This window comes from Coenobita brevimanus, chromosome 24 (genome assembly GCF_032717465.1).
Source record: "Coenobita brevimanus isolate Jiangsu-jjx chromosome 24, ASM3271746v2, whole genome shotgun sequence".
In the NCBI taxonomy this organism is placed as follows: Eukaryota; Metazoa; Arthropoda; class Malacostraca; order Decapoda; family Coenobitidae; genus Coenobita; species Coenobita brevimanus.
In genome coordinates, this window is record NC_136977.1 from 10,535,998 (window position 1) to 10,549,817 (window position 13,820).

General features: G+C 42.3%; 1 protein-coding gene across 1 annotated transcript in view; it reads left to right on the forward strand.

Annotated features, from left to right (window-relative positions):
- Nucleotides 1-345: 345 nt before the first annotated feature.
- The window catches only part of LOC145393426 (organic cation transporter protein-like), a 157,099-nt gene continuing 143,624 nt past the window's right edge, over nt 346-13,820 (forward strand). Inside the window, exon 1 of the mRNA XM_080267523.1 lies at nt 346-406. The gene's annotated coding sequence lies outside the window, so the exon portion shown is untranslated. The remainder of the gene's footprint in view (nt 407-13,820) is intronic.

Below are 13,820 nucleotides of genomic sequence, written 5' to 3' on the forward strand. Positions count from 1 at the left end.
TCATCTTAGTCTAACTATTTCCCATTCATTGTTTCTTCTTGCACATGCACACTGACTCTTACTTTAGCCTAGCCCGCTCTCTCTCTCTCTCTCTCTCTCTCTCTCTCTCTCTCTCTCTCAACGTCCTACTTTACTGCTCCGTATTTTTTTTTTTTTACCACCGGCTTTTTTACCCTTCGTAAATTTACCCTAACTCACTTATGTCTCCCCTAATTTTTCTCACTCTCACTTTCAAAACTATATTCCATATTCTCTCTCTCTCTCTCTCTCCATTCTCACTTTTTCCTCCATTCCCTCACCATTAACTATCTCTCTTTCCTCCAGCGGTTACTACTGACGGTGAAAAAAAAAAATAAATAAATCAACACTCCTATACGTAACATGAAGCCCAAGTGACCAGTGACAGGTAATTACAAAAAGAAGTGACTATTGTATCTTACAGTAATTGCTAGTACCATGTGCTCTAAATCCCACATTCTCGTCATTTTGGAGACCTCCCTTACATCTCTTCCTTACCAGTTAATATCTGTATCTGTTGCGCTGATATACAGAATGACCCGTAAATATTCGCTCCACTGGAAACTCACCTGGCAGTACCTCATGTGCTGCAGGGACGGCTCAGTCTGCTGGTGTGGGCGTGCTTGTGGCAGTGAGAGAAGGCAATCAATAAATGATGCAATATAAATACCAGTAACACTGTCTGAGCCGTCCTCACAACACACAAAAATCGCCTTGTGGAAGTGGAAGTGGAGAATTACATATGAACCAACTTGTGTTCCTGTATGGTTTTTTTCTAGGTTTATGCCTATGTTCAAGAGGTACGAAAGGCCACGAAGAAAATATTAATGTGAAAAGGGGTAAAAATGGAAAAGTCCACTTTTTTATCTTTTTTTACATCCCAGCTAAAAGTATCCTCAGCATGGTAAGTTTTATTTCTAAAGCATACTGTGCAGCTCACTAGCGATTCCATGGACTGTTTCAATAATGTTTATGATGAGTTCGTGTGCTCGCCAACAACACACCGTAAGCGACAGTGAAGTAGTAATACAAGAGAAAATTTTTCGTTAGTCATTATTCTAAATTTACTTAATAATATAAAATAAGGGAGGGGGGGGGGTTGTGGAAAAGGTCTTGGTACTTTCAAAACTATAACCTTTATTTCGCACTCCAGAGAGTGAGCCTGGCGCAGTCTCTTACCAAGCAGATGATGATGAGGTTGTTCTAACCATAAGCGCTGCCACTGACCGGGAGCGTTACAGAATGCTGTTTTAGAGACAACTATTGTAGGCCTATTTGTCATAAATCTGTTTAAGGCTACCTATGGTATTATTTGCGTTTGCTGTAAACCTCTAAGTATCACAGTCTCTCCTCCTATAAAGTGAAGATTCACAACTTGGCTCTGCTTGTTCATTGCAATCAAGCAACCATCAGATGATTTTACGCAACTCAAGCAGAATCTCTAGCTGTGTAAAGGTTAATGATGGATAAATCTAACCCCTCCTGTTAAAAAAGTTTACCGTATCCTAAGGTGAAAAAAATTTATCTGGGGATGGAAGACAGACTCAGTAAGAAACTATCACTTTTCCCCTCATGCTTCTTCCCGGATGTGATTTGTGGCGTGGCGTTCGGTGAGAGGCATACAGCAGTGCCTTGTCGTAGCCTCAAATGATCCTAGACAGTAACAATCATGCATGTCTAAGAATAAAATAAGCGGCTATCAACTAAATCTCCTATCAACAAAAAGGGGACAGGTTCACAATACTTAGTGACATTGTTACGGAGGATGAAGGCTAGAAAGCTCACTGTCTTCCACCCAGTAGAAGTGACCTCTTATCTGATGAATTTACTATCGATGAACAATAATCTTACATAATGACCACCGACAAATAGTGAATACTGTTGGATTATATTATTTGCTCAACTGGGTCAAGTTAGACACAAATCACAAACAAGAAGACATACACAGCAGACAGAGAAACAACCACACACACACACACGAAGAGGAAATACACACACACACACACACACACACACACACACACACACACACACACACACACACACACATATCAAAGGATTCACACACTCGTCACTGAGAGAGAGAAAGAGAGAGAGAGAGAAAGAGAGAGAGAGAGAGAGAGAGAGAGAGACAGAGAGAGAGACAGAGAGAGAGAGAGAGAGAGAGCGCACACACACACACACACACACACACACACACACACACACACACATCCAAAGATTCACACACTCATCATTAAGCACACACACACACACACACACACACACACAAGGATGACATCCAGAAACAGAAAGAAAAAAAAAGTTTACAGACACACTGGCACGTGCTTGCGCCCACAACCCCTATCATCTCACCCTTCATCACCACCATCAGCAACCTCCATCCACACAGCCACCCACCAGTACCACCATCTACACACACTTGCTTAACCCTCTGGCGCTACTGTCTGCTGTAGGATTTAGTCATGTTCTTTCTACCGCTGGACGATTTAACTCACACTACAAAAATGCATGTGAAATGCAAATACTTATCATACTTCGTGCAACTATTTCAAAGGGAATCTTCAGAAATTTGTAACTCAGTTTATGTTCTACATTTTTCGCCAAAATCCTAATTACGTGGTCAATCTCGTAAGCCAATGCATTGTCTTCATACAGAATATCTGTAAATATATAACTCTATGAATAAATCATGGCAATGCATGTGGCTACTGAACCGTCATTCATACATACTGAAAAATCAATACTGTCAAGCCCACAACATCCCGAACAGAGTGATGCAAAGCAAACGAATGGGTAGGTCTGAACAAAGACTCTACAAGGAAAATAGGACAGCTCTCACTGGTTACACTTAAAAAAAAAAAAGTCGTCCTGTGCCAGGCTGACAGAAATATAATAATATTCCACCTTCAGTATCGCCTACTGTTGCAAGGATCTGTTGGGCCTCAACGGTAGTTCAATAATTCTACGGAGGCAACACATGCCTTTTGAAATAACTGCTTTTGTACCATTATTGTCTTTGCTCTCTGTTTATTCCCTTGCGACCACAATAATACGGTAATAAGATTCAGTAAGTCCACCCTTGTATTTATGATTTGTTAAATTATATATATATATATCTAATGTTAAAGAGTAATGAAAATGTTCAAAATCAGTTATTTTTTTTTTATAATTGTCCAAACAGCAAATGTCATACGGCATCTGCAAATTGTTATTGCAAGGCATTGTAACTGAAGCCCTAGCCCACATACTAGACGCTAATTAACAAATGATAACATGATCATAACCGTGTAATGATATCAGGACAATGGCTCTTGTTCTGATGTACATCAATTATCCCTGGTGAATATGATAGCATGCACAATCCCACATAATTGAGCAACCATGCACAGTGTTTTTATACGCGTCATGTACCCTTCCTTGTTTGGAAAACCATGGGAAAACATGGGAAGAACGGGTGTGTTGCCCGTCCGGCATAGAACACTCGCGTGCACCCTCTGGTAACACAACCACCCTGGTTGTTTACGTCACATTATGTACTGTAATTACATACATAAATATGCAAATTCCTTTTAAAAATATGGTAACTGATAAATTATGTAATTCCTGCATATAATAATGTCATAAGAATTATAACTGTTTACATGAAGGCATTACACGATCAAAATCATGTTTTATTCTGGTCGCTGAATTGCACTGCATTGCTCCACGCTGTTGTGTGAGCACACGATACATCTGATGCCAGCGCCATCTATTGTCAGAGTCCGGCCGTTTCTGCGTGCGCACATGTGTTCGCTTACGCTGAGATCCCAGTTAGAGAGATGAGATTATTATTATCGGTCGCCTAGGGAGGCGATAATGTATTTGCCTGAATCTGTCAGTCACTGTGTGCCGATTCTCAAAATAACCCAAAATCAAGTGGGTAAATTGCATCCATACTTTGTGGGCAGTATCCCGGAATATATGGCTTGTCTAATATATATATATATATATATATATATATATATATAATGCAAAGAAGGAACCAAGGGCCAGCAAATTGTTCCTTCAAAGAAAAAACAAGAACAAGATACGGTAAGAACCAAATTCAAGATCCATTCATTTCGAGATGCCTGGACACACTGCGCTTCGAATTTTTTGGGACTGGAGATCATAAGCAGTAGGAAATACTGTACAAACAGAGGGAGACAGTTCCAGAGTTGACATGTTGCATACAAAAAGGACTAAGAGTAATGGTTAACTGTTGCATTAGACAGCTGGACTGAGAAGGGACAGTTTGTTGCTAGACGAGTTCTATGAGCTTGCCGACTGCAAGAGGATTTTGGAAAAAAAAAAAAAAAAAAACATAAAACTTATTCTTTTGGCTTGCCATTATTCTATCGTACTCTCAACGAAGAGAACGGCTATTTAAAGGATAACGAGTACAAATTATTTAATGGCCCGTTATATTCAATGACCTTCAACGTAAAACCCCTGACTTCAGGCTTCTGAGTGCTAGCGTGATATCTAACTTAGCAGGAATATACAGTGAAATCCTAAGAATTTTTCAAGACCTTGGCAAAGCTGTGATGATATGCCTCCAATTGCCAGAGCTCTGATTTTTTTTTTTTTTTTTTTTTTTTTTTTGTAATGGCAGGCGATATGCATTCATGAGCAAATGTTTTTTTTGTAATGGCAGGCGATATGCATTCATGAGCAAATGCTTTGGCTATTATTATTATTATTATTATTATTATTATTATTATCCAAACTACCAGAATTCTAAGTCACTGTATGTTGTATATGTTTTATAGTCGGCCATACCAGAGCACCCAGGAGCCTGAAAGTTGAGGTACAAATGTAACTCAGCAAGGGGAAGAACCCAGGCATGATGGTGTTAGCCTCCAAGGCCACTACTATTATGGCCTGCAGGCTGCGATGGCCAGAACTGCCCTTAGTATGCCGTGTTTGTGGTTAGTCACTGAGGCCATTTTCAAATTTATCTTTAGATCTTTCTGTTCTCCATATTTTTCCTGATGCAACAGTATGAACAAATGTGTTACACTTGGATGTGAACACACAGTTGTTTTCCATCACGCCTCAAGATGCACCAAAAAACGTTGCATACAAAAATTCATTTAACAATATTCACTTTAAGGGTTGTTTTAAGAAGGTTAAAGTGTTTCACTCCTTTTTCAACACATGTCCGCTTACTAGCATCGACAGGCATGATGTCACCACGGAGGCCAATGGTCATGCTGCTAAGGTCAACATTCCTCTGGTTAATGATCCCTGCCGCATCATAAAGCTACCGGCCTGCCGCCAGCTCAGGACAGCTAACTTCCGAGCTTCACACCTATCTTAATTTAGCATTTCCTTTTCTTTTTCTTTCTTTTTTTTTTTTTTACAATTTACAACTTACCTATTGCATCACTAAGAGCTGAGACAATGGAAGTCTGGCTTTGCCAGTATAAAGTAAAGTTATGTACGTGCTTCATGAATAAAGGCAAGCATAATGGAGTGTATGAAGAATCAGTGGTGAGTACAGTGAGTGAAATTCTAAGAAAACACACTGAGAAAACACATTAGACATTTCTAGAATATTTGTTGCATCACAGCACGCATGCACGCGCGAGAGAGAAGGAAGCCTGCGGCCACATTCGCCACCATTCGTAACTGAGCCAGTAGAACTGGCTCTCTGTGTGTGATGTTTTGAGCACAAAGCAGTGCATGACAACAACTTACCTGTTCATGGTGCATTATGTACATTCAGAACAGCTTGCCAGGACAAGCCTGTGTTTTGAGTACCAAAGTGCTCCAAAAGTGCACCAAACAACAGCTTGCTATCACAAAAGAATTTTCTTGGATTGATGGTTAATGTCATGGCCATGAGGATCTCCTTAACCCGCCGCATGCCAGCAGACTTTGGACCCTCATGGAGCTGTCGTGCCAGCCAATTTTTGACCTTTTTGTTTCTTTGCTAGATAGGCTAGAAATGATGAGAACACGTGGAGAACAACCATAAAAAGTAATCCCTCTAATATGCGAACGCCCAATATCCGAAAATCCCCACTAACCGGACATAATCGTCCCGGGATCCAATATTCCCAAAATGGTCCGAAAACCGCAAAAAAATCGAAAAAAAAAAAAAACGAATTTTTCCCGCCCGTAATTTGAACTTGGCACGCAGGGCGCGGGACAGCTTTGTTGTGGTGCGTCATTCCTCCAACATCCACTAGAGCGCCCCTGCATCCTCCCCACTTTCTGCCTGTCTCTCATCACATGTGCACGCTCGTCGTCATGGCTGCTCACGTGCTCGTTTTTGTGGTGGTGCCTTACCTGCTGCAGGTACTCCTGCTGCTCTCGTGCCTCTCCTTCATGTGTGTGATAATGGTCCCGCCGCCTGAGAAGAGGAAGAGAGTGGTGTTGACTCTGGAGAAGCGGGAAATATTGGAGAAAGTAGATGCGGGGTGGTCTTCTTCCTGCATCCTCCGCAAGTTCAACCTGGCCCGATCTACTTTGTTTGATATTAAGAGATCCTGAGACAAACTCATGCAGTACACGGCTGACTTCTCGTCGAGAAGCAAACGCAACATGGAGAGGAAGGTGATGTTTACTCCCAAGTTTGCTGAAGTCGACCGCTCCACATTGATTTGGTATCAACAGCAACGTGCTGCTGGTGTGATGGTACGTGGTATGAAGCTGAAGGCTGCTGCTGAGAAGTTCACCAGGCTTCATGACGCCCTAGACTTCAAGGCATCCGAGGGTTGGCTCTTCGCGTTCAAGTTACAGCATGGCCTTACCAACCGTAAAGCTCATGGTGAAGCTTTGGACACTAACGAAGATGGAGTTGACGAGTTTCTGCGCAAGGTAAAGGGCTTGATCGACAGGGAGGGGCTCACTCTTGGTCAAGTCTACAACGCTGACGAAACTGGTTTATTCTATCGCTCTTTGCCAATGAACACTCTAGCCGAGGAGACGGAGAAGCGTGTACCTGGCCACAAGCTCTCCAAGGAACAGATACCATTTTCCTGCTTGTGCCAATGCTACCGGCATGCACCAGCTTAAGCCCGCTATTGTTGGCCGTGCAAAGCAGCCTCGGTGTCTTCATGGGGTGATGGCTGTCCTCCCTGTCGTCTGGTACCATTCTTTGAAGGCATGGTTTACAGCCCAGATCTTCAAAGACTGGTTCCACCGCCACTTCATCAAGGAGGTTATACATTACCAGACGGAGACACTGGGAATCCCGTGCGACCAGGTAAAGGCCCTCCTTCTCCTCGACAATGCACCTGCCCACCCATGCGACAAGGACTTGGTGGCTGTGAATGGCCGGATTAGGTGCATGTTTCTGCCACCTAATACGACTGCTCTCATCCAACCAATGGACCAAGGAGTGATGGTGGCAACAAAGCGCCTATACCGACGGAAGTTCCTGGATGAGGTGATGGTTGTTCTCGAGGACAAGGACGAGCGCAGAGAGGGATGGGACACGCGAGGCCAGCGGACTTTGGAAAACCTTCACCGCTACAACATCAAGTCTGCAATCTACAACTGGGCCAGTGGATGGAAGTCCCTGTCAAGACTCTAGAAAACAGTTGGTCTCATCTGCTTCTCGGAATGGATGTGGAGTACGATTTCCTAGGTTTTGACGTGGATGACTTCCATGCACGTCTACTACGGATGGAGACGATCTTGATGTGGACGATGTGCGTGAGTGGTTGGATGACGACGAGGGCGATCCTGGGTATCAGACCTTGTCTGATATCGAGATCGCATCTTCAGTTGCAGGTGTCAGTACCCAGCTTGAAGATTCTGACGAGGACGGCGACGATGATGCGGACTCCTCTCAACATGACACAACTCCAGCCATCTCCAAGCTGAGCGCACTCCGGGAACACCTAGAGTTCGTTTTCAACTACCTGGAACACCTGGACTGCAACAGGGTGATGGGGCCCTTGGGACTTGTGGAGGAAGTGCGTGCTTTCAGGCAGCACATCATCAATCGTCAGAATCGTCGTTCCTTGCGTCAATCAACAACTGACAGTTTTTTCAGGCCCGTGACCCCCGCTGTGCCCAGCCCTGGCTCCACTCTGTTGCCTCCCCAAGACAGGCCCTCATGCTCCGAGCCACAGCCCAGCACATCAGCCACGGTGGAGTCACCACTCGACGTGAGTTTGCGTCTGTCTTCAGAGTCATCTGCAGTGGGTACGCCATCACCACGACCCAGCGACGCACCCCTAGGTCACCTGCCAGTGATACTCTCGGACTCTGAGTGAATAGACGCCAAGAACTTCTCCACTAGACCACACTGGAATTTACAATGTTGTGAAATGAAAAAAACAGTGCATTGTGTTAACGATTTACAGTTGTGAGTGAAAAGACAATTTTTGAACTAAATTTAATGTAAACAGACTTGTGTGTTTTTGCTTTAGAAAATGGTTATAAGAGTGGAAAAAGTTAAAGTGCAGAGTGCAACACTTAGTAAGTTACAATGGACCATAAGTTAGACAAGAGTGCGCACTGTGAAGAGAACGGACTTCTGAGTGCGAATGACTAAGTTCAGTGCAAGAATTCATGAACAGTGTACTGCAAGTGCTTCAGGAAATCCTTACTGTCAGAGTCCGAGAGGAGGTGGTTATAAATCGAGATGGCCATGGACTTGCTGTAAATAGGCAGAATGTTTCACACTGTACTCTTCTGTTTTTCCCATACTATACTTACCTCAAACACCTCATTTCACTCTTTTATGTCCCTTATTGGTGTGAATATGCTGTGTCTTAGGTGCTATGCATGTGCAGTAGGAAGGTGTTTTTCTGAGTTAGGCTAGGTTAGGGTCCATAACTACCACTCCAGGAGCCAGAGACATGTAAGTACCCAGAATGTTGAATATTGTATGAACCTACCTCAAAAACCTCATTTTATGCTTCTTTTGCATTTATTTCAGTCTTTTATGTGCCTTATTGGTGTGATTTGGGTCTTAAATATGTGCTATGGATGTCCAGAGGGAGTTGTATAGGTGTTTCTCAGAGTTAGGGTCCATAAGTACAAGTCCATAAGCTGGGGCCCAATATCCGGACAGGACCACTATCTGGACCTGCCTATGGCTCTATTACGTCAGATATTGGAGGGATTACTGTACTCACAGAAGATTTTGAGGTCGATTCTCTCTAAGCAGGCATCTGAAAACTTCAGAGTAACGTCAATAGACTTTATCGGCTGCTGGTGACACTCATTGAGTTGAGGTATGCGATCTTCGTTTTCCTCATCAGTAACTACGCTATTCGAGCCAAGGACACTCTTGTTGGGTATATAGAGGATATAGGAAGGCCTAGAGAGGCCCTGAGAGGCATGGGAATATTCCAGCTGATTCTCTGGTGCCTATTTTGAATTTTCGAAATTTGGCAAATACAACAAACTGCCAACGTACATGTACGTCGCTGGCACTGTCCGTGCATAGAGGCCGACGTACGGTACACATACGTCACCAGCACTGTCTGTGCATATAGGGGCCAGTGTACAGGTACGTCACCGGCATGGGGAAGGTTAAAAACGATCCCTGGAAGATGCCTCATGGGCTGGGATGGAAGTCTTCCTGACTGTCATAACACAACATTATTATGAGCTGTGTGCCTACTTGTCTGTGAAAAACACATTTTCTTGGATAATGCTAATTAATCGACATGGATAACTAGGCAACACTTTGCCTGGGCCTAAGCAGCTAATTATTATTTTGCTGTCCTATGGCCCTTGTACAGTCATAGGTTCTGAAGCAATCGCGTCTGACTGGTTTGTTCGATTGCTCTTCTGCATTTAAGGGGATAAGACTTCGGTTTCCAGGTGGGATATCAGTAATTATTTTCGGGTGTACGCTCTAGGACTGAAGTACTCGGACTTAGTACATAATTTTGTCCGTCAAGATGTGACATCTCAATCGCTGCTTAGAAAGGAGAGGAGGTTGTAGGACAAGGGTGAGTGTTGGAGGGGAAGAGTTGGGGGGAGGGAGAGTCAATGAGTTTAAGAGTCAGGGCTCGTGCTCACTGACTCGAACTTGTATGTCGACCAAGATGTGAAGTTTAACAGTAATACGAGAGGCAAGTTTCGGTGCATAGAACAGTTTAGACAGAACTCGTAGTTCAGTAATGCAAAAAAATAATTATTCAAAAACAAATAACATCCAAAAACAATGGTATGGCACATAAATGTTATACAGGAGGAGCTTTCCTATGAAAACATTAATTGTGTGGCATCAATCAGTGTAATGTTAATCAAAGTTTTTGTACTTCAGTTCATCTGTGCTATACACTTGTATTGTTTATACTATGACAAATAAATTAAGCTGATACAGAGTCCCTTGTTGGGAAGAAATTCTTTTTTTTTTCTTTAACCCACTGGCTTGTATGAGTATCACTGTGAATGATACATTGGCTGTCACTGATCAGAAGAACACCGTATGGTGTTAAGACCCCTTCACATGGTCAATATTACTTTACAATATTGTCATTGTTATGATTATTGACACCTGCAAGCTCATATGATCAAATTTTTGGAGAAATTTGTCAGGCATTTATACCACTTTACGTATTTTTACCATTTTTACATGTTTTTGCCTTAGTTTCAGGCTTGATTCATCGGGTAATCCTGCAGTAGTAATCATTAACTGGCTGACGACTGAAATTTTTGCTGCTCTACTCAAGCAGACACCAAATGATTTCTTCAGCTTACGAGTGGCCTCTCACCGTATAAAGATTAAAATTGATGGAGCTGTTACGCTCAGCTTGAATGATGTGTGAATGGAGGGATAACCATTTTCACTGAGCGCTCAGGTCAAAGTTCTCTTATTTGCGTAGTTACCATTTTCCTGCTTGTAGATCACACCATCTCTATTCATGGCAGAGACAGCGGGGCTCCTACGTTAATGACGATGATCATGACCAAGATCATCATAGGGTTAAAATGTTATTGATAATGCTGATGAAGGTAGTGGCGGTGGTAAACATACTTAATTAGAGAGAGAGAGAGAGAGAGAGAGAGATGAAGGAATACAAAACATTAAGCTGCAATGTTATTTAAATGACACGTGGTCTGCAAAATAAAGATGTTCAAAATCATCATTTTGGACATCATAAAAGCCAAGATCTTTAAGTCTCATAATGCACGACAAGAAGACAGTGTCCAATGCACGCTAGTGTTCACTTTTGCTTGACCGTTAGGCACTGCGTGTTACCTATGCTAGACTAATTGGGCTAACACCTTATGCATAGAAATGGCAAACCGTAATATCCCTTGTACTGTTGGGATATGGCGTCAGCGATGTTATTCTCGTATGACATGTCGTTGGACTTGGGCAGATACGGAAACATATTCTTGAACATCAGTCAACTACCCATCCGGAAGGTGGGATTTAACTCGTGAATATTAAGTTCACAGTCTAGTGCTCTAGTACTGCAGCACACATGTTCCACTGATACATTATGCCACGCTTTTCGATGTTAATAACATGGTTTGTGAGATTTTATTGCTTCAATGAGGAATGTGAGCGAAATCTTGTTAAATGGGTTTTATTTAACCTAGACAGTGCCAATCACACGCGCGCGCACACACGCACGCACACACACACACACACACACACACACACACACACACACACACACACACACACACACACACACACACACACACACAATCACCCCCTCCACCTCCTCATTCACGCCACTTGTACTGTGTGACTCCGCATCCCCCTCCGCCTCTCTAAAAAGTAATTAAAGAGTCACTTGTTGCTGAAAACTGTACTAAGTTGAGTCCGAGAACTAAGTCCTAGAGTGTACAGTAGCAAAAACAAGCGTTTGTGCAGGAATTACGTGTGAGGGTCGGGTAAGTATGGTCCAACTCACCTACAAGCGGTCACCATCACACGGCGATGCTGTCATATCGGGATGTATCTAATTTCTCTCTGACAACAAGGAATTGTAATTGTTATCATTCCTATTATTTGGGTTAAATGGTTCTGGATGCAGTGCACGGTCTAGGAATTGCTTTGCCACTTCAATCATGTAATAATCGAATTATGAGGTCGAATTCATGATGAACCTGATTCACGAAGCCCCACTGCTGCTTATTAGCCATATCAGACCCTAGTGTGGCAGTATTACGATTCTCACGCCATTCGTCACCGAAACCTCACATGAAATGCGGGGAGCCATTGACACTGTTTATAATGAGAGTTGCATTAGTTGTGAAATTCCTTGCCGGGTCGGTGTCCACCAAACAGCGCTTCAGTGTGCATCAAGCGATATAGCTCGACTGGCGCAACAAGAAGTGGTAACCATGTGTCGCACAATATAGGCCACTTCCGAAACGGAAGGCCAACCATGCCCAGATTTTATAAATAATAAACTTAGGCTATTATACATAGTCTTTGTTTGTCATCATAAAAGATAAAATATTCATTCAGCTGACTGCAGTATTACTCACATGATTAATTAATACAACGGGTAATATCGCTAAAAAAAAAAAAAAAAAAAAAAAATCGGATAGTATCCGCTTTATTAATGGGCTTATCAACCTCTGATCCAGGCAGTAATCATATCTCAAAATATATGGTCCATGGTCTCGTATTACTTCCCATAAGGTATGCACATATTTGCTTGAGCTACTGTAAAACAGGAATTATATATATATATATATATATATATATATATATATATATATATATATATATATATATATATATATATATATATATTGTGTGTGTGTGTGTATATGTACTGTACAGTACGTACGTATGTGCGCGCGAGTATCGTAATCTTTCCATTTTCATGATTTATCTGCATACGGTGCTGCTTTCTGTCTCGTGTGTGTTTTGGCACTTATTTATACGAGCATGACGTGTATCCAGCACTCTATGTACTAAATAGGTTAGTGACCTATACAAAAATTTAGAGTTCCTTCTATTGCACTGACAGCATTATTACCTCCGATACAAAGGTTAAGTTTGGGGTTTGGTTCGTCCCTCTGTCTTTGATTAACAAGACGGAAAACTACTGAGTGGAAGTGCACCACATTCGGATTAGGGATTCAGGATCATCGGAGAATCATTTTTTTCTTTTTTAAAATCTAAAGCCAAGGTCAAAAAGGAGGTTGGTGCTGCCTTGGCAAAGGTAGGCTATGCCCTCTATCAGTGCTTTTGTTCATTTATGCATCTGAAACTAATACCGGTAGAAGTAAAAGCTGGATGGTAATATCTTCCACAGATTGCAAACAAGCAGCTCTATTGACAGTAAAATCAGTACTGTACTCGTGGATGATACGAAAGTAAATATTTTGCATTAAGGGCGCTCTCTCTCTCTCTCTCTCTCTCTCTCTCTCTAAACTAAGAAAAATGAAAAACTGACGGCCCAATCTCGACGCCGGAGTGCGGAGTGTGTATTTTAGCTGGAAAGAAAACGGAGCGACAGTGTATTTTTTTAATTTTTGCTGCACTATCCATGCTACGCAGAGCAAATGGAAAGCCCTGGTATTTGAAGTCACTATTGTTTTGCCACCTTAACTTAGCCCAGGTTATCGTCCTTTTACAGCTTATTGTAGGTAATTTAAGCGCAGAACGAAAGCCTACCGCTTCGTGATTAGGATCATATTCTGGTGTTAATCTATCGTTACAGCTCAGCGTAATTCAAGACGGAGAGATGGCAATTTTATGCCAATATAATGTACACAGAGCACCGTCGTAATAACTTACGTTTCATTTTCTCTTATTTAACGTCCCACACACTTACAAAACCGACAATTACATCCGACGTCACAACGCTTATCTCATGTCACAATCC